This window comes from Euprymna scolopes, chromosome 46, assembly GCF_053919585.1.
Source record: "Euprymna scolopes isolate OS-2025 chromosome 46, ASM5391958v1, whole genome shotgun sequence".
Taxonomy (NCBI): Eukaryota; Metazoa; Mollusca; class Cephalopoda; order Sepiida; family Sepiolidae; genus Euprymna; species Euprymna scolopes.
The window spans coordinates 213,701,432-213,723,109 of record NC_136527.1 but is presented as its reverse complement, the minus strand read 5'-3'; positions in this window follow the sequence as shown (position 1 = coordinate 213,723,109).

Below are 21,678 nucleotides of genomic sequence, written 5' to 3'. Positions count from 1 at the left end.
AATCAAACAGGTATTTCACAAAAACTGATATTACATTCAACATGTGTTATGTTTTCACAATTATTTTATAAAATTCGTGAATTATAATATTGTTCAGTACATAAATCTTTCCACAGATGTCGTTGTAGTCTTCCAAATAAGGTAATAATTGTTACAATTATTGCTTAAAAAATCATATTCCGTAGGATGCAATTAGGAAAATCTGGAAAAAATTTAAGTCATTATTTTAGTATTTGCATTCACGTATATTTAATCTGTTTATTGTTGTCAATATTATCGGATTGCACTCATAACACCTAAATAATTTAATGTGAAATTAATTTACCTTAACACAAACAGTGTGGATTAGAATAGCTGACATTATATCTGAAGTTTTTACGATTGACATTGTAGTAAGAAAATAAACATTATATATATATATATATATATATATATATATATATATATATACAGAGAGAGAGAGAAGGAGAGAGAGATAGAGAGATAGACATATATATATATACATTGTTTGTATCTGATTTTCATCATAGTAAGAAAAATACATTCATATATATGTATATAAATATGCATGTATTTTTATGTTACAATGTTTTTATATAATTTTCATTGTAGTACAGAAAATTAGCATATATATATATATATGTTAATATTTTTAATGATAAGGTTCTGGGTTCGATACTTCTTATAATATATAATAAATCTAATCTAAGAATCGTTCTCTAGAGGTGCTGTATATCTATGTATGATGCTTTTAATTATTTTTTCTTCCCCTCTAAAATTTGGTGACATTTGTGTTTTATAAAATATGTCTATAGGGTTAGTGTTAGAAGAGTGACTAGTATTGCTGTTAAGGATTTTAGGGGACTGTAACAATAGTTTAATTTGTTGATCAACAATATAATTCGGAAAGTAATTATTTATAAGAACCTGTTTGATATTTTTAATTTCTATTAGTAGTGCTTTTTTCGTAGAAGAAATCATCTTAGCACGGTTTAAAAGATTTTTGGGGTTTGTATTACTGTACACATAGATTCTAAAAAGTTGTCAAAAAACAGATATATGACAAATAAATGCTATCAAAGGCAAGATAAGTTACTTTTCTACCTAACTGGATATATTTTTTGTGTTTTTATTCAGTGTAACATGTTTATTTAGCTCGAAAAACATGCAGCGTTTACCGATGTATTGGAAAATTCAAAATGGCGGCCGACTCTCTCTCGGAGAGGGTAAGTTTGGGAAAAGGTATTATAAATAATAAACTAGACAAAATACTGTTAGAAATTCGCTCAATATATGTTACTGTAACGTAAGTTGACATATATTCAGTGTCTTTTAATAGTATTTTGTCTAGTTTATTATTTATAACATCTTTTCCCAAACTTACCGTGTTAAAGAGACAGTCGGCCGCCATTTTTAATTTTCCAATACATCGGTAAACACTGCATGTTTTTCGAGCTGAATAAACATGTTACATTGAATAAAAACACAAAAAATATATCCAGTTAGGTAGAAAAGTAACTTATCTTGCCTTTGATAACATTTATTTGTTATATATTTGTTTTTTGACAACTTTTTCGAATCTATGTGTACAGTAATACAAACCCGATTTTTGATTATGGCAATTTTATAACGCGGAGGGCACTCACTATATATATATATATATATATATATATATATATATATATATATATGTACGTTATTGCTACAATGTGAGTAAATACAAAAATCCATGAACATTTTACCTTCTTCATATTTGAATATACAAAATTATCCAAGCAAATCAACAACATTGTTTTTTGTATAATTTTAATTGGATGGAAAATCATAGTGTAATCTGTTCATCATCTAATTCATCTGAATATTAAAATTATATGTAATAACAAACTTTTTACTGATAAGGCTGTACGTGTTTCACCAATGCTAAAATATCGGTACAAACATTTTTTTATAAATTATCAAATACGTTAGCAAATAATGTGAAAACATTAGAAAAGAATTCTTATAAAATAGGAGTTTTCTCAACCATGCTAGAAATTTAATTTTGATTGAGAGTATCCAAGACATTTTCAAAGCTCACATTAGAATATGCATTGGATCTTATTGTCACATATTAGCTGATGCAACTATTATAATTAACATCGTATTGGATAAGGCTTTAAACATAGTGTCGATATTTCCTACCGACGAGCGGGGGGGGGGAAGAAAAGATGTTTAGCTTGCAACGAAAAATTACCTCGCTGCTTACAAGCAAACGTATTCTTGTAAATATAATGCGCTGTTAACAGTTGTCGTACCGGTCTGATAGATCTCTAACAACGACAAGAACAAACTACAACAACAACAAGCCTACAAAGCTGATTCTTTTTATAGTCTCAATTTCTCGTTCAGCGAGATTGAAACGAGACTGGAATGTCTATTTAAGCTATAAGGAATAGACATCCTATTTTCTTCATTAACAAACACCAGGCCGGGCCGTTCACAGCCATAAGTGTCTTTCCCTTCCCACCGAGCCACCTTCGGTAAGTCAATCAATTTAATTATCACAATAGTTTCAAATATAATAGGTTGCGCCCTAATGCCTAAGTTCCACTCTCTGTCTCAATCTCACAAGGTTGAATCCCTCTACCCCTTTTTCAAGTAATTTAATTGAATATGTTCTGATAAATACAATGCAATTTTACACACCTATGACATATTTCTTCTTAATAAGACAAGAAGCAAACTCCCACCCCTTTCCTGTTTATATCTCTATATACCAGAAAGCATTTTACTCTTATCGTGTTTGATCTTTAAATATTAGTAATACAATTTTTTAAAAATAATATAAACATATAATAAACATTTAATCTAAATGTATTATTTAGTTTGTAGGCAAAACTTTACTGACAATAAACGCATTTTCTATTTATTCTCGTGTATTTCTCAATTTCTCAATCCTCTTATTCCAAACTAATGTTTTTGGAGGAAAAATATCCGTTCCCTTCAATTTCATAATCAGACTACTGTTCTTGGCGCAGTTATGACAATGCAAAAAACACATTCATATTTATCTAAACTGTTACTTTACTCACATGTAAGATAAATATTTTCAATGATAAAGCTGTTAATTACAAATGTTTAATGATCTTTGTTCTATTATTGTAAAATAGAGTTTTTCATATTTCTTAATGGATTGTCACAATTTATTTCCTTTAATCAAAAAGTTATACCATGTATTTTTCAATCTAATTAAATCGATTCCAGTTATTAAAGAATCATTTAGCTTGTTTATATGAAAGTCGCTACGGACAAAATATGAAGCCACTTGATATAAAAGTATTAAAAATTAAAAATGATAACAGCAAAGGCAGAAAAACACTAAGATAATGTGAGAAAAAACAAGAATAGACTTCACAAATCATAAGGTTTAGAGAAGGAAGGTACTCTTATATGTGATGTATTGTAATGAGATAGCTGAACAGCAAATTGATGAAAAGTACAAAAGTCGTTGTGGGCATTTAGGTTTGGAAGACGATTTACTCTTGTTAGAACATGAACCAAATGGTTGACAGTCTACCCACAGCGACACTTCATTTAAATGATTTTTTTCTATTATTTGAAAAAAAATTTTTTCATATATTTCTTAATGGAGTGTAACAATGTATTCCCTTTAATCAAAAGATCATATTATGTGTTTTATACAATCTGATTCAATCGAATTGACTTAAAGTTATTTAACTTGTTTATATCAAAACCGCTATAGACAAGATATGAAGCCATTTAATATATGAAGTATTAAAACGAACTAAAGATGATAAACGCAAAGGAAGCAGATAAATATTTATCATAGTCTAGAAAAAACAAAGTGATAGGTAAGAAAAAACAAATAGGAATAGACTTCCAAAATCCCAAGATTCGGAGAAGTAAGGTATTCTCATATGTGATGTATTGTAATGAGATAGTTGAACAGTGTATTGATGAAGGTATTCTCATATGTGATGTATTGTAATGAGATAGTTGAACAGTGTATTGATGAAGGTATTCTCATATGTGATGTATTGTAATGAGATAGTTGAACAGTGTATTGATGAAGGTATTCTCATATGTGATATATTGTAATGAGATAGTTGAACAGTGTATTGATGAAGGTATTCTCATATGTGATGTATTGTAATGAGATAGTTGAACAGTGTATTGATGAAGGTATTCTCATATGTGATATATTGTAATGAGATAGTTGAACAGTGTATTGATGAAGGTATTCTCATATGTGATGTATTGTAATGAGATAGTTGAACAGTGTATTGATGAAGGTATTCTCATATGTGATATATTGTAATGAGATAGTTGAACAGTGTATTGATGAAGGTATTCTCATATGTGATATATTGTAATGAGATAGTTGAACAGTGTATTGATGAAGGTATTCTCATATGTGATGTATTGTAATGAGATAGTTGAACAGTGTATTGATGAAGGTATTCTCATATGTGATATATTGTAATGAGATAGTTGAACAGTGTATTGATGAAGGTATTCTCATATGTGATATATTGTAATGAGATAGTTGAACAGTGTATTGATGAAGGTATTCTCATATGTGATATATTGTAATGAGATAGTTGAACAGTGTATTGATGAAGGTATTCTCATATGTAATGTATTGTAATGAGATAGTTGAACAGTGTATTGATGAAGGTATTCTCATATGTGATATATTGTAATGAGATAGCTGAACAGTGTATTGATGAAGAATACAAAATTAACAAGTGGTTGTGGGCACACCTGCAATGCATAGAATTTAGATTTGGAAGATGAACGACTCTTGTCGGAACACGAACCAAATGGTTGACAGTCTAACCACATTCAACACTTTCTTTTAACAGTCTATGTATAACTATTTTTGTCAGAATAGTCATATCAATTGGTTGACAGTCTATACACAGTTGACGCCTCTCTCAACAAGTATATGTATCTTTGATCTCAAAAAGGAAAACCTCACACGCCTCCTTTGGTTTACAATGCATTGTAAATTGCACTGTAGAGAATCTACTGTTGATTTTATAAATTATTTGTATAGATAATGGCTGGAATTAAGCATTTTACAGGTAAATGCAATTGTGGTCTGAACAGAAACTTTCATTTAGAACCCTCCCATGTCATATCAAAGTACCTACTGTTGATTGTATATGCTGGGCCTTTCTACTTGCGCAGTGATAATAGTTCCTATTTACAATGTCTCCCCACGGGACATACTTAGACACCAGGGTCTTTTTTTAATGTGGAAAAAAGGAACAAAAATAAAAATTGTCTCAGTCATGAAGGATTTCTCCTCCTCTGACAGAGAACAAGAAATTGAAGTGCAGCATCTGAAGAACAGATACTACACTTTGATCTTGACCCGAAGAATAATTGAAATAAAATTTTAAAGGCAAAAAATCCAGTATTATGGTTCAATTGTGCTCTTAACAGAAACATCTATTTCTATTTTTTTTGTCTGGTAATAAAACTTTTCAAATGAAATTGTAATGTTAGATTGTATAAGGCGTAAACTTTAGTCACAATCAATTGTTACTTCTTTCATCAGATTTTTTCAATTATTGATACTTATCAGAGACATTTCCATACAAAATCTATCTTAGCATATTGCAAGGCACATAAAGTAAATTTGTGTAAATTTAGAAAAAAAAACAAGCGTTGCCGTTTAGGAGTACGTGGGGAACAAACTCAGGAAGACACACATATACAAAGTTTCTTTTATATAATAATAGAGATATATAACATTTTAAAATAGCTTAAAAAAGTATCCTCGAATTATAAAAAAATATATATATTTCAGATTTTAAAATGATAAATCTCTTTCCTGTACTAATTTAATGTAAAATGACAACCCACTTAAGCACCAATCGTTAATAGTTTCCAGTTTTGTGAGTTATAATAAATATATTAATTATTAAAACGCGTCATTCGATTTATTTTGGTTTTGGTTATATAAAAATAGGAGAGCCGTAGATTTTTTTTTAATTTAATTTTTTAACCATTTCATTTACTATGCTAATTTAACTAAAACGCCCTAACTCATTAATAATAATTTTACTATTTTGAAAGCCATTTTTAACATGAGGATGAATGTCCTTGCACACTAATGTGTACTTTCAACAAACAATTTAAAAAACAAAAAGATTATTTTATAGTTTACAAAATAAACAAACAATACTTAAAACAAAACCAACATATAACAAATAAATCTTACTAAAAGTTAACATTTATTCTTCTTCCTACCTGGATAATCTTTTGTGTGTTTTATACTTATTTTGAAGCGTTTATTTACTTTAAAAAAACATTTTGATGAATTTACGTTAAAACAATAAATAAAAATAACTTCGTCCATTTTAATTTTTTCGATGGTAAACTACCCCAGGTGAAATTATAAAGTTTTACCATTTATCATTATTTTTTTACAACATTAGGTTTGTACTAATTTGTGATGGCCAATAAATGATCACATATTTTAAGAAAAAATTTGGTACTACTGCAGAGAGTAAATAACGTTATTATTTAAAAAGCCATTCTTAACATGGAGAGGGGAGGGTGTCTTGTACCTATTCTATGCTTCAACTTTACAATTGAATAAAAAAAAACATATAAAATTTTAATTAAACTTGGAAATACGATTAAAAAGATAGTGCGGATCACTCTCTGCACTAGCACCCAAAATTTATATATATATATATATATATATATATTTATATACATATATACATATACATATATACATATACATATATACATATACATATATACATATACATATATACATATATATATATATATATATATACATATACATATATATATATATATATACATATACATAAAACGAAATTGATCATTATTCTAAAATATTGTATAAAACATTAAAAAAAAATAAAAACATTTTTTTAGCTACATAATCGGTAAGTGTAGACAGAAAAAAATAAATATCGAAAAATCTGTTTATGTATTTAGATATCTAATAATAACTGTGAATTAAATTATTGTTTTTTATGGTAAAAATTATTTTCTCATGAATCATAAATCATATTTAAATAAACACATTTTGTAAATATTATTATTATTTTTTTTTTTACATAGCCATCACCACATTATCAAGGCCCAGAGGCCACTCAAGGATAAAGGTTAAAGAGTGTACAGTAGAAATTGGACAATATAGTAATCATTAGTAATGAAAATTTGGTAAATTTGATAACTTATATGGAACGGCTCATCCAGAACTTATTTACTTTAGACTTGAACACAACCATATTGTAGCCAGCCGGAAAGCAGGAAATCGGAAGACAATTCCACAGGCGTGCAGTTCTAAGAAAGAAGCTTTGTTCATGGAATCTACGTTTAGGTTTAGGCACAGATAAAGAGCGGGGGGAATTATTGATAGTGTTTACAGCTAGACGAGTGTTTCTTGTTTTCTCATGAATCATAAATCATATTTAAATAAACACATTTTGTAAATATTATTATTTCTCATGAATCATAAATCATATTTAAATAAACACATTTTGTAAATATTATTATTTTCTCATGAATCATAAATCATATTTAAATAAACACATTTTATAAATATTATTATTTTCTCATCAATCATAAATCATATTTTAATAAACACATTTTATAAATATTATTATTTTCTCATCAATCATAAATCATATTTAAATAAACACATTTTGTAAATATTATTATTTTCTCATGAATTATAAATCATATTTAAATAAACACATTTTGTAAATATTATTATTTTCTCATGAATCATAAATCATATTTAAATAAACACATTTTATAAATATTATTTTCTCATGAATCATAAATAATATTTAAATAAACATATTTTATAAATATTATTATTTTCTCATGAATCATAAATCATATTTAAATAAACATATTTTGTAAATATTATTATTTTCTCATGAATCATAAATCATATTTAAATAAACACATTTTATAAATATTATTATTTTCTCATGAATCATAAATCATATTTAAATAAACACATTTTGTAAATATTATTATTTTCTCATGAATCATAAATCATATTTAAATAAACACATTTTATAAATATTATTATTTTCTCATGAATCATAAATCATATTTAAATAAACACATTTTGTAAATATTATTATTTTCTCATGAATCATAAATCATATTTAAATAAACACATTTTATAAATATTATTATTTTCTCATGAATCATAAATCATATTTAAATAAACACATTTTGTAAATATTATTATTTTCTCATGAATCATAAATCATATTTAAATAAACACATTTTATAAATATTATTATTTTCTCATGAATCATAAATCATATTTAAATAAACACATTTTGTAAATATTATTATTTTCTCATGAATCATAAATCATATTTAAATAAACACATTTTATAAATATTATTATTTTCTCATCAATCATAAATCATATTTTAATAAACACATTTTATAAATATTATTATTTTCTCATGAATTATAAATCATATTTAAATAAACACATTTTGTAAATATTATTATTTACTCATGAATCATAAATCATATTTAAATAAACACATTTTGTAAATATTATTTTCTCATGAATCATAAATCATATTTAAATAAACATATTTTGTAAATATTATTATTTTCTCATGAATCATAAATCATATTTAAATAAACATATTTTATAAATATTATTATTTTCTCATGAATCATAAATCATATTTAAATAAACACATTTTGTAAATATTATTATTTTCTCATGAATCATAAATCATATTTAAATAAACACATTTTGTAAATATTGTTATTTTCTCATGAATAATAAATCATATTTAAATAAACATATTTTATAAATATTATTATTTTCTCATGAATCATAAATCATATTAAAATAAACACATTTTGTAAATATTATTATTTTCTCATGAATCATAAATCATATTTAAATAAACACATTTTGTAAATATTATTATTTTCTCATGAATCATAAATCATATTTAAATAAACACATTTTATAAATATTATTATTTTCTCATGAATTATAAATCATATTTAAATAAACACATTTTGTAAATATTATTATTTCTCATCAATCATAAATCATATTTAAATAAACACATTTTGTAAATATTATTATTTTCTCATGAATCATAAATCATATTTAAATAAACACATTTTGTAAATATTGTTATTTTCTCATGAATCATAAATCATATTTAAATAAACACATTTTGTAAATATTATTATTTTCTCATGAATCATAAATCATATTTAAATAAACACATTTTGTAAATATTATTTTCTCATGAATCATAAATCATATTTAAATAAACACATTTTGTAAATATTATTATTTTCTCATGAATCATAAATCATATTTAAATAAACACATTTTGTAAATATTATTATTTTCTCATGAATCATAAATCATATTTAAATAAACACATTTTATAAATATTATTATTTTCTCATGAATCATAAATCATATTTAAATAAACACATTTTGTAAATATTATTTTTTTCTCATGAATCATAAATCATATTTAAATAAACACATTTTGTAAATATTATTTTTTTCTCATGAATCATATTTAAATAAACACATTTTATAAATATTATTATTTTCTCATGAATCATAAATCATATTTAAATAAACACATTTTGTAAATATTATTATTTTCTCATGAATCATAAATCATATTTAAATAAACACATTTTGTAAATATTATTATTTTCTCATGAATCATAAATCATATTTAAATAAACACATTTTGTAAATATCATTATTTTCTCATGAATCATAAATCATATTTAAATAAACACATTTTGTAAATATTATTTTCTCATGAATCATAAATCATATTTAAATAAACACATTTTGTAAATAATATTATTTTCTCATGAATCATATTTAAATAAACACATTTTGTAAATATCATTATTTTCTCATGAATCATATTTAAATAAACACATTTTATAAATATTATTATTTTCTCATTAATCATAAATCATATTTAAATAAACACATTTTGTAAATATTATTATTTTCTCATGAATCATAAATCATATTTAAATAAACACATTTTGTAAATATTATTATTTTCTCATGAATCATATTTAAATAAACACATTTTATAAATATTATTATTTTCTCATGAATCATAAATCATATTTAAATAAACACCTTTTATAAATATTATTATTTTCTCATGAATCATAAATCATATTTAAATAAACACATTTTGTAAATATTATTATTTTCTCATGAATCATAAATCATATTTAAATAAACACATTTTGTAAATATTATTATTTTCTCATGAATCATAAATCATATTTAAATAAACACATTTTATAAATATTATTATTTTCTCATGAATCATAAATCATATTTAAATAAACACATTTTGTAAATATTATTATTTTCTCATGAATCATAAATCATATTTAAATAAACACATTTTGTAAATATTATTATTTTCTCATGAATCATAAATCATATTTAAATAAACACATTTTATAAATATTATTATTTTCTCATGAATCATAAATCATATTTAAATAAACACATTTTGTAAATATTATTATTTTCTCATGAATCATAAATCATATTTAAATAAACACATTTTGTAAATATTATTATTTTCTCATGAATCATAAATCATATTTAAATAAACACATTTTATAAATATTATTTTTTTCTCATGAATCATATTTAAATAAACACATTTTGTAAATATTATTTTCTCATGAATCATAAATCATATTTAAATAAACACATTTTGTAAATATTATTATTTTCTCATGAATCATAAATCATATTTAAATAAACACATTTTGTAAATATTATTATTTTCTCATGAATCATAAATCATATTTAAATAAACACATTTTGTAAATATTATTATTTTCTCATGAATCATAAATCATATTTAAATAAACACATTTTGTAAATATTATTATTTTCTCATGAATCATAAATCATATTTAAATAAACACATTTTGTAAATATTATTTTTTTCTCATGAATCATATTTAAATAAACACATTTTGTAAATATTATTATTTTCTCATGAATCATAAATCATATTTAAATAAACACATTTTGTAAATATTATTTTTTTCTCATGAATCATAAATCATATTTAAATAAACACATTTTGTAAATATTATTTTTTTCTCATGAATCATAAATCATATTTAAATAAACACATTTTGTAAATATTATTTTTTTCTCATGAATCATATTTAAATAAACACATTTTGTAAATATTATTATTTTCTCATGAATCATAAATCATATTTAAATAAACACATTTTGTAAATATTATTTTTTTCTCATGAATCATAAATCATATTTAAATAAACACATTTTGTAAAAAATTCAATGCGTCAGATCGAACAATATATTTGGGTTTGTATTACTGTACACATAGATTCGAAAAAGTTGTCAAACAACAAATATATAACAAATAAATGTTATCAAAGGCAAGATAAGTTACTTTTCTACCAAACTGGATATATTTTTCGTGTTTTTATTCAATGTAACATGTTTATTCAGCTCTAAAACCATACAGTGTTTACCGATGTATTGGAACATTCAAGATGGCGTCTTATTCTCTCTTTAACACGGTAAGTGTGGGAAAGGATGTTATAAATTAAAAAAACCGGATAAAATACTGTTAAAAACTCGCTCAATATATGTTACCGTGACATAGGTTGACATATATTCGGCGGGTTTTTAATAGTATTTTGTATAGTTTTTTTTTTTATTTATAACACCTTTTTTCCATACTTACGGTGTTAAAGAGGGCGTGGACGCCATCTTGAATTTTCGAATACATCGGTAAACACTGTATGTTTTTCGAGCTGAATAAATATGTTACATTGAATAAAAACACAAAAAATATATCCAGTTTGGCAGAAAAGTAACTTATCTTGCCTTTGATAACATTTATTTGTTATATATTTGTTTTTTGACAACTTTTTCGAATCTATGTGTACAGTAATACAAACCCGTTTATTTTGAGGAGAATTCTTAAGAGATTCATACTTTTTTAATCACGTTAGTAATGAAGTATCCTACAATCGTTATTATTTTTTATTTATTGGATTGCAATAAAAATACACTTTTTAAATGATTATTGCAAAAGTTATTTGATGTAATTTTTTAAAGTGTATAAACAAATAATAATTTACCTTTCAGTGCTGCTGAAAAAAAAACCGGATGGATTCGTTTTTCTTTTGTTTTCACAACAGAAATTTTGTTTTGTTTTTTAAGATTTCTTTAGTAAATTGATACAACTTTTGTTTCGTGTGTCCAATTCATAAACAAATAAATAAAAATATGAAAATATAAAAGAATCAAAATTAAAAGATGAAAAACACGATTTAAACGTGTATTTATTTACATAAGACATCAACTGCTAAAGAACAATTAATTAAGGCCATCGTGAAACGGTGTAATCATTATTTAGTTCTTCGTGTAAAAATGTCCGTTCAAGCGTGTCGAATTGTTTTCCTATCAAGTTTAAATACTTTATTCAATACTTAAGACTTGTTGCAATTTATTTTGTGAATTTATATTTTGTAGATACAATTCAAAAGAACATACAAAAAACATTTTTCTTTTTAGCCGAAAGGTTCAAGCGAATACGAATATCAATCGGATGTGAATTGTGAAAAAAAAAGAACGCATGATCCCCTGACGTCAAACTTGTGTAAACTATACGAACTATGGAAAAGCAGAAGCGACTTAATAATTTTTTAAAACCTTTGTTTAGCTTCAAACTGCAATTAATATTTAATCTTAGTTATAATTGTGTTAGGTTTGAAGATTTACACAGTTTAATGATTAAAAATATAAACATTTGTATATTAAATATGAACTACGGGTTTACTAAATATGTACGAGTTTGCATTTGGCTAATTACTGGCTTCCATTCTTTTGTTTGGTAAAAAGAGACCATCAAGATATCGCAGTGGGTCAACAAAATGTGTAATTTTTGTGCAATAATAGTTTTAATCGGTTTTAATCTGGAAATAAAATAGCTGGCAAGAGTCATGTTTATATTAAAACTTAAGACAAACAAACAAAAAATTACACACTAAAAATCTATGTTGTAATAATGGAACATTTAGAAAAAAGACTGGTATTTTAATCGTTTTAATCTTTTAAAAATCAATTAATTTTACGAAGTTTCTTTTTCTTTTAAAAATCAATTAATTTTACGAAGTTTTTTTTTTCTTGATAGTTCAACTGATAATAGTATATATTAATTAGAAAAAATAATATTAAAAACTTAATAATATTAAATGTATATTAATTTATTAATTGCAACTTCAAGGTAAGTTTTTGTTCAATAAATGTACTTACATTTTTAAATAAATATAGTTTACTTATTTGAACTAATGTTTCATAATAAAGAGAAATTTCGGCCGATGTAAACATATTTTGTTCAAATTTCGAAAAAATAACGATGGTTGGGGGACATGCACTGAACATATTTTTCCTCATACATTTTACGTGTTGCATGCGGAACTAATCTCAGGTTACACCGCTAGAGTAACGTCCCTTGGCAGCGACAAACCTGTATTGGATAATGGCGTGAAAATAAAAGAAGATGCCAGTAAACCAAGTGTACGCGTTGTGTTGTTGTCATTAATGGGAATCCGCATGTAAAGATAATGAAACATGTTGGCAGCAGTCGGATGAACAGAGTTCCAAGGAAGAATACAAAATGGAAAATGTATTGTAAGAAAAATAAACGAAGATAAGTAATGTTTGATTTATTGTTTTACGTTGCGCGCGCGCACACACACACACACACACACACACAAAAAGTTTGCCATGCTTTATCTGGTCATTGTGATCTATTTGCGTTTAAATAATATGAAAAAAGAAGTTCAAACCAATTTAATCGGCCGTAAAACACAAGATTGTATTGAAAAAAAAAAGTGTCTAAACTTAACATGGAAGAGATAAATAGACCAGTGGCGGGGATACGACCCACACAACACCTGTGTATGAAAAATAATCTGTCAGCAAACTGGAAGCTGTTTAAATTAAGATGGAATAGCTATGCTATCATCACGTATCTAGCGAGACAGCCAGTACCATACCAAACGGCGATGTTGCTGCATACACTTGGAGATGAAGCGTTAAAAGTGTATTATGGGTTTCAATTTCTGACTCCGGAAGAAGAGAGAACACCTAATGAAATTCTCCAAGTGTTCGATAAGTATGCCATTGGAGAAATTAATGAGACATACGAACAATATATCTTCCACACAAGAAAACAGGGAGAAGGTGAAACAGTGGGAGCATTTATCACGGCACTCCGTACGTTGATAAAGACATGCACTTTCTGTGAGAATTGCGTCTCTTCCATACTACGAGACCAGATAATTCTTGGAGTATACAACCCCCCACCCAAGCGGAACTGCTTAAAATGAGACAGTTGGCCTTATAGAGATGCATAGACATATGAAAACTATCGGAAAATTCAACGCTACAGTCTAGAATTCTGAGACCCGAGGCAGTTAACAGAGTGGACTTGAAACCTAAGGGAACCAAATAAACACAGCAAGTAACAGAGGGTGTAGGGCGTGTGCATTGCGACATGAACCCGGAAAAGAGTTTTGTCCAGCTTGTGGGAAGACGTGTTTCAAATGACATGGAAAGCACCACTTTGCAAAAAGATGAAAATCAAAAAAAAAGAATATTCGGTTTGTTGGAAAACAAAATGATAGCAATAGCAGTAGTGATAGTTCAGACTATGGACACGTGGACAGTGTGGCCACGAAAAAAGGAATCAATTCCATCAGACATGAAGTGATAAAAGCAGAAATGATGGTTAAAGGAAAGCCAGTTGTTTTTCAGCTATATAGTGGAGCCTCAGTGAACATCCTGAACGAGAAATATGTGGCGGGAAAAACACTTGAGCCGTCCAATAAGACCCTTGTCATGTGGAACGGGTCACAAATGAAACCGTTATGATAACGTCGGATAAAAATGATAAACCCAAAAACCGGACTCAAGTATGCAGTGAAGTTTGTCATTGTAAAGGAAGACTTCTATCCACTACTTGGAGCCAATGCCATCCGGCAAATGGCACTCATTAGTGTGAATAATGACAAATTTAAAAGAGTTGCAAACATATCTCAAAAATACAGTAGCCACCACCCGGAGAGCATATCCGAATTTCAGGATGTATTCCAGGAAGAATTGGGTACATTACCTGGAGAGGTTCATCTGGAGGGTAACTCCAATGTAACACCAAATGTTGCAGCGGCTCGAAGAATGCTATCAAGGTAAAAGTGAAAGCCGAATTAGAAAGACTGGCCAAAAAGAAGTTAATGGAACCACTGAACGAGACAACACCATGGGTAAGTGCCTTATCACTGGTAATAAGCAATAATGGAAAGTTACGGATATGTATTGATTCCAGACCATTAAATAAAATTCTTTAACGGGAGAATTTCCAGTTACCGGTACTGGACGTTCTCCTCCCAGAACTTGCTGATAGCAAAGTTTTCTCATCTCTTGATCTAAGGGATGGATTTTGGCACCTGAAGTTAGATGAAGCCAGCAGTCGCTTGACTACTTTTGCCACTCCATATGGTCGGATTCGATAGAAGGTATTTCCATTTGAAATTACTCCAGCGCCGGAAATATTTCAAACAGAACTATATAATAATGTGGCCGATTTGAAAGGAATCATCAACAAAGCAGACAATCTTCTGGTGGTCGGGATTGGTAAAACGATGGAAGAAGCAACAGAGGACCATGATAGAAAACTCAGAAGGATGTTGCAAAAATGTCGTAATCGTGGGATGCGATTGAATGCTGAGAAAATGAATTTACTGCAAACATCTGTATCATCCTCGGTCACAAGTGAGGGTTTACTTCCAGATCCTGAGAAAATAAAAGCCGTAAAAGATATGCCACGGCCAACAGACATTAAGGGAGTGCAACAATTGGGAGGATTTGTGAATTATTTGGCAAAGTTCCTCCCCACATCTCTGATGTGATGGCTCCGGCTCCAATTCTCAACTTAACAGAGGCGAATGTGCCATGGACGTGGTCTCAGACCCATGAAGAAGCTTTTGAGAAAATAAAAAAGTTGGTGAGGGAAGCACCAGTATTGAGATACTATGACCCCAACAGACCATTAGTCGTTCAATGTGATGCAAGTAACAAAGGAATGGGGGCTGCATTGCTACAAGGTCAACCCTTAGAATATATTAGCCGAGCACTTGCAGACACATTATCAAGGGCATACGTTCATGGAGTGAGCAATGAATGTATCGATGATGATGATGATGATGATGATGCCCAGGAAACAGAATATTTTCCAGTAACAGAGGGAATGTTGCTCGAATTGCGCTCAGCCTTGAGAGAAGACAGATGTATGCAGATGTTACAGCAGGTAATTGTGGAAGGATTGCCAGAAGACAAAGTACATCTTGACCTAGAGTTGAGACCATATTTCAGCATGCGGAATGAAATGACGATACAAGGGACTATCTCTGCACTGTTGATTATGGTGATCACTAAGCTTAAGCACCATTTTGCACGACATGGGATACCAGATCAGATGGTCACCACAGTTTAGTAGTCAAGAATCCTCAACCTTTGCAATGGATGATAAGGCTGATCCATACCTAGCGATGCTGAATCACAGGAATAAAAATATTTCACATAAACAACTCAAATAAAGCTTCTTTCTTAGAACTGCACGCCTGTGGAATTGTCTTCCGTTTTCCTGCTTTCTGGCTGACTACAATATGGTTGTATTCAAGTCTAACGTAAATAAGTTCTTGATGAACCGTTCCATATGAGTTATCAAATTTACCAAATTTTCATTACTAATGATTACTGTACATTCTTTAACCCTTATCCTTGAGTGGCCTATTGGCCTTGATAATGTGGTGATGCCTATATAAAAAAAAGACAAAAATAGATTTGAACCAAGAAAAGTATAACCTCATGATTACATTATCAAACTTGCAACTTATTGTTATCAAACTTGCAACTTATTGTTATTAAACTTGTTAGTTACTGTTATCAAACTTGTTAGTTACTGTTATCAAACTTGTTAGTTACTGTTATCAAACTTGTTAGTTACTGTTATCAAACTTGTTAGTTACTGTTATCAAACTTGCTAGTTACTGTTATCAAACTTGTTAGTTACTGTTATCAAACTTGTTAGTTACTGTTATCAAACTCGATTTGATTAGGATTATGACTTAAACAACGCAATTCCTGTGTGCCATGTTGCACGTAATCATCAGTCTGCCGAGATAAACACGGTCTTTAGTTGTCATGAGTTTCGCCTTTCCAGGCATTTACATTTAGTCTTTGAAAGGGAAGTAAATAATTTCTGTTATATTATGAAGAAGCGTATGATGGCAGGAAAGAACCAGACAAACAAGAGAAGTTAATTTTAAGCGACTGAGAAGTCAATCGTTTATTTAAAAAAAACAAATTTAAGAAAAGAAACATAAAATAAAATGAGTTTTCCAACTCAATCATTTTGTCTTTGTTATCTTGTGTTTATTTCTGTTGCTTTTTCTTTCCTTTTCTCTTGCTGGTTTATCAGTACTTTTCAGTATAACGCCCACACAATATCCAGCCAACTTTCTGATTGAGATTTGTACATAGTCATCCTACACCATTTCCATTTCAGTTGTGCTTTTGATGTACTGCCCCATCTTTACTACGGTTATTTGGTATGAATAGTTTATTTTAGTGAGACATAGACTCAATTCTTTTCGTAGTAAACATGCTTTGTAAAGAAATATGGCTTTTGTCGATTGTTAGTTATATTTGCAATATTTTAGTTACGAGAAATAATGGACAAGAATTTGATTCCCCCCTTCTGGAGCTACTATGTGATTTCATTACATTGTTTTGTGCTTTTGTCACCTGTTTTTCGCAATTTGATATTTTCAGGGATATAAACCAGAAAAGTGTAGAGTTTTCATATAATTCACCAACTTTACTTTTAAGAAAAAGAACATGCGCACATTTTCCCTTTTTTGTATTATTTTTTCATCTTTTTTGTTGGGGATGGGGAATTCTACCGGATACCAAACATTTTTTTATTAGTATAGTTACTCCAACCAAGAGATCTTTTTAAGGTTCTAACCGTCGCTGTAAGTACCATTGTTTGTATTCATCTTGCACTTGGTTCCCAGGATATATTTTTTTAGAAAAAGAATATACGCATATTTCCTAAGAATGTTATTTTTCTTTTTCTTGTATAAATTTTTATTTTTTGCTCGGGATGAGGGATTCATCAAGAGGCCAAACATTCTCTTATAAAGATTCTACCCGTCCCTGTAAGTGCGATTGTTTATATTTATCTTGCACTTGGTTCCCTGGGGATATTCGCTAGATAGTTTATGAAATTCTTTTGCTCCTATAATGACTGAAATGGTTGAGATGTAAAGATTCCAGTTTCTTTTCATATCGTATATAGGACTTTGGTTTTTGTCGCTCTCCATTTTGTTACGGCCAGGACGCTTACTTTAAATTGATGTGCTAATTACTCCCTATTGTCCTGTCTTTTCTTGTACATTTGATACACATGCCATCGCCCAATAAGACTTTACAACTAGATGTCAGTGTGAGTTTTCCTATGTTTCATAATATATGATTTTAGATGACAGAAAACTTTACATACTGCACAATGGCTTCCATTCTTTTGTTTGGTAAAAAAAAGACAATCAAGATATCGCAGTGGGTCAACAAAATGTGTAATTTTTTTGCAATAAGGGTTTTAATCGGTTTTAATCTGGAAATAAAATAGCAGGCAAGAGTCATGTTTATATTAAAACTTAAGAAAAACAAACAAAAAATTACAAACAATTAATTAAAAAACTATGTTGTAATGGAACATTTTGAAAAAAACTGGAATTTTAATCGTTTTAATCTTTTAAAAATCAATTAATTTTACGAAGTTTCTTTTTCTTGGTAGTTAAACTGATAATAGTATATATTAATTAATAAAAAAAATAATATTAAATGTATATCAATTTATTAATTGCAACTTCAATGTAAGTTTTTGTTCAATAAATGTACTTACATTTTTAAATAAATATATTTTTACTTCTTTGAACTAATGTTTCATAATAAAGAGAAATTTCGACCGATGTAAACATATTTTGTTCAAATTTCGAATAAATAACGATGGTTGGGGGACATGATGAACTCAAAAAAATTTTTTCCTCATACATTTTACGTGTTGCATGCGGAACTAATCGCAGGTTACACCGCTAGAGTAACGTCCCTTGGCAGCGCCAGACCTGTATTGGATAATGGCGCGAGAATAAAAGAAGATGCCAGTAAACCAAGTGTACGCGTTGTGTTGTTGTAATTAATGGGAATCCGCATGTAAAGATAATGAAACATGTTGGCAGCAGTCGGATGAACAGTGTTCAAGGAAGAATACAAAATGGAAAATGTATTGTAAGAAAAATAAACGAAGATAAGTAATGTTTGATTTATTGTTTTACGTTGCACACACACACACACACACACAAACACACACACACACACAAAAGTTTGCATTGCTTTATCTGGTCATTGTGATCTATTTGCGTTTAAATAATATGAAAAAAGAAGTTTAAACCAATTTAATCGCCGTAAAACACAAGATTGTATCGAAAAAAAAAGTGTCCGAACTTAACATGGACGAGATAAATAGACCAGTGGCGGGGATACGACCCACAACCCCTGTGTATGAAAAATAATCTGTCAGCAAACTGGAAGCTGTTTAAATTAAGATGGAATAGCTATGCTATCATGACGTATCTAATGAGACAGCCAATACCATACCAAACGGCGATGTTGCTGCATACATTTGGAGATGAAGCGTTAAATGTTAAAAGCGTTAAAAGTGTATTATGGGTTTCAATTTCTGACTCCGGAAGAAGAGAGAACACCTTATGAAATTCTCGAAGTGTTCGATAAGTATGCCATTAGAGAAATTAATGAGACATACGAACAATATATCTTCCACACAAGAAAACAGGGAGAAGGTGAAACAGTGGGAGCATTTATTACGGCACTCCGTACGTTGATAAAGGCATGCAATTTCTGTGAGAATTGCGTCTCTTCCATACTACGAGACCAGATAATTCTTGGAGTATACAACCCCCACACCCAAGCGGAACTGCTTAAAATGAGACAGTTGGCCTTACAGAGATGCATAGATATATGCAAACTATCGGAAAATGCAACGCTACAGTCTGAGACCCGAGGCAGTTAACAGAGTGGACTTGAAACCTAAGGGAAGGCCAACAACCAAAGTAACAGAGGGTGTAGGGCGTGTGCATTGCGACATGAACCCGGAAAAGAGTTTTGTCCAGCTTTTGGGAAGACGTGTTTCAAATGCAATGGAAAGCACCACTTTGCAAAAAGATGAAAATCAAGAAAAAAGAATATTCGGTTTGTTGGAAAACAAGACGATAGCAATAGCAGTAATGATAGTTCAGAATATGGACACGTGGACAGTGTGACCACGAAAGAAGGGGTGAATTCTATTAGACCTGAAGTGATAAAGGCCGAAATGATGGTTAAAGGAAAACCGGGTTTTTTTTTCAGCTAGATAGTGGGGCCTCAGTGAACATCCTGAACGAGAAACATGTGGCGGGAAAAACACTTGAGCCGTCCAATAAGACCCTTGTCATGTGGAACGGGTCACAAATGAACCCGTTAGGAGAACGTCGAATAAAAATGATAAACCCAAAAACCGGACTCAAGTCTACCGGGCTGTTGAAAAACTGCTTCTGTAGGAACCAATAATCAAGAATTCTGGCGAAAGAACTGACCCATTAAATTATCGCCCTATTAGCCTCCTCCCACTTTTTGCCAAAATATTTGAGACCTTAATTAACCATGCTCTAGTCCAGCACCTTACAGATGCTAAACTTCTGACCGACCAACAATATGGATTTAGACAAGCCCGTTCCACAGCAGACATCCTCACTGTAATCTCTGAACGCATATACCATTCACTGGACAAAGCGGGAGAGGGCAGAGCGGTAGCTCTAGATATATCTAAGGCTTTTGACAGGGTATGGGATGAGGGTCTCCTCAGGAAGATTAGATCATAAGGTATCACTGGTAGAATACTTAACATAATTAACTCCTTCTTAGATAAGAGAAAAATCCAGGTTGTCCTCGACGGTCGTACATCTAAACAATATGATATAAATGCGGGAGTGCCCCAGGGATCTATCCTTGGACCTTTACTGTTGCTGATATTCATAAATGACGTCCCCGACAAAATTGCCTCTGAGATGGGTATATATGCTGATGACACCACACTATAGCAGGCACGACAGGAAAACAAATGAACATATATCTAAAGTAATGGCAGAAACACTAGAGGATGACCTCCAATCAGTAGTGGAATGGGGACAAAAATGGATGGTCACGTTCAATGCCGCCAAGACTAAACTGGTTTCATTCAATAATTACAAGAAACCTTCTCTACCACCTACAACAATGGCCAACGACTCTTTATCTGAGAGTACGTCTTTCAAGATCCTTGGCCTAACGTTCACAGGAAACATGAGTTGGAACAATTACATCGAGGGCATTGCCAGGGCCGCTGCGAGGAAGGTGGGCTCTCTCTACCGTGCTAGAAAACTTCTAACACCCGA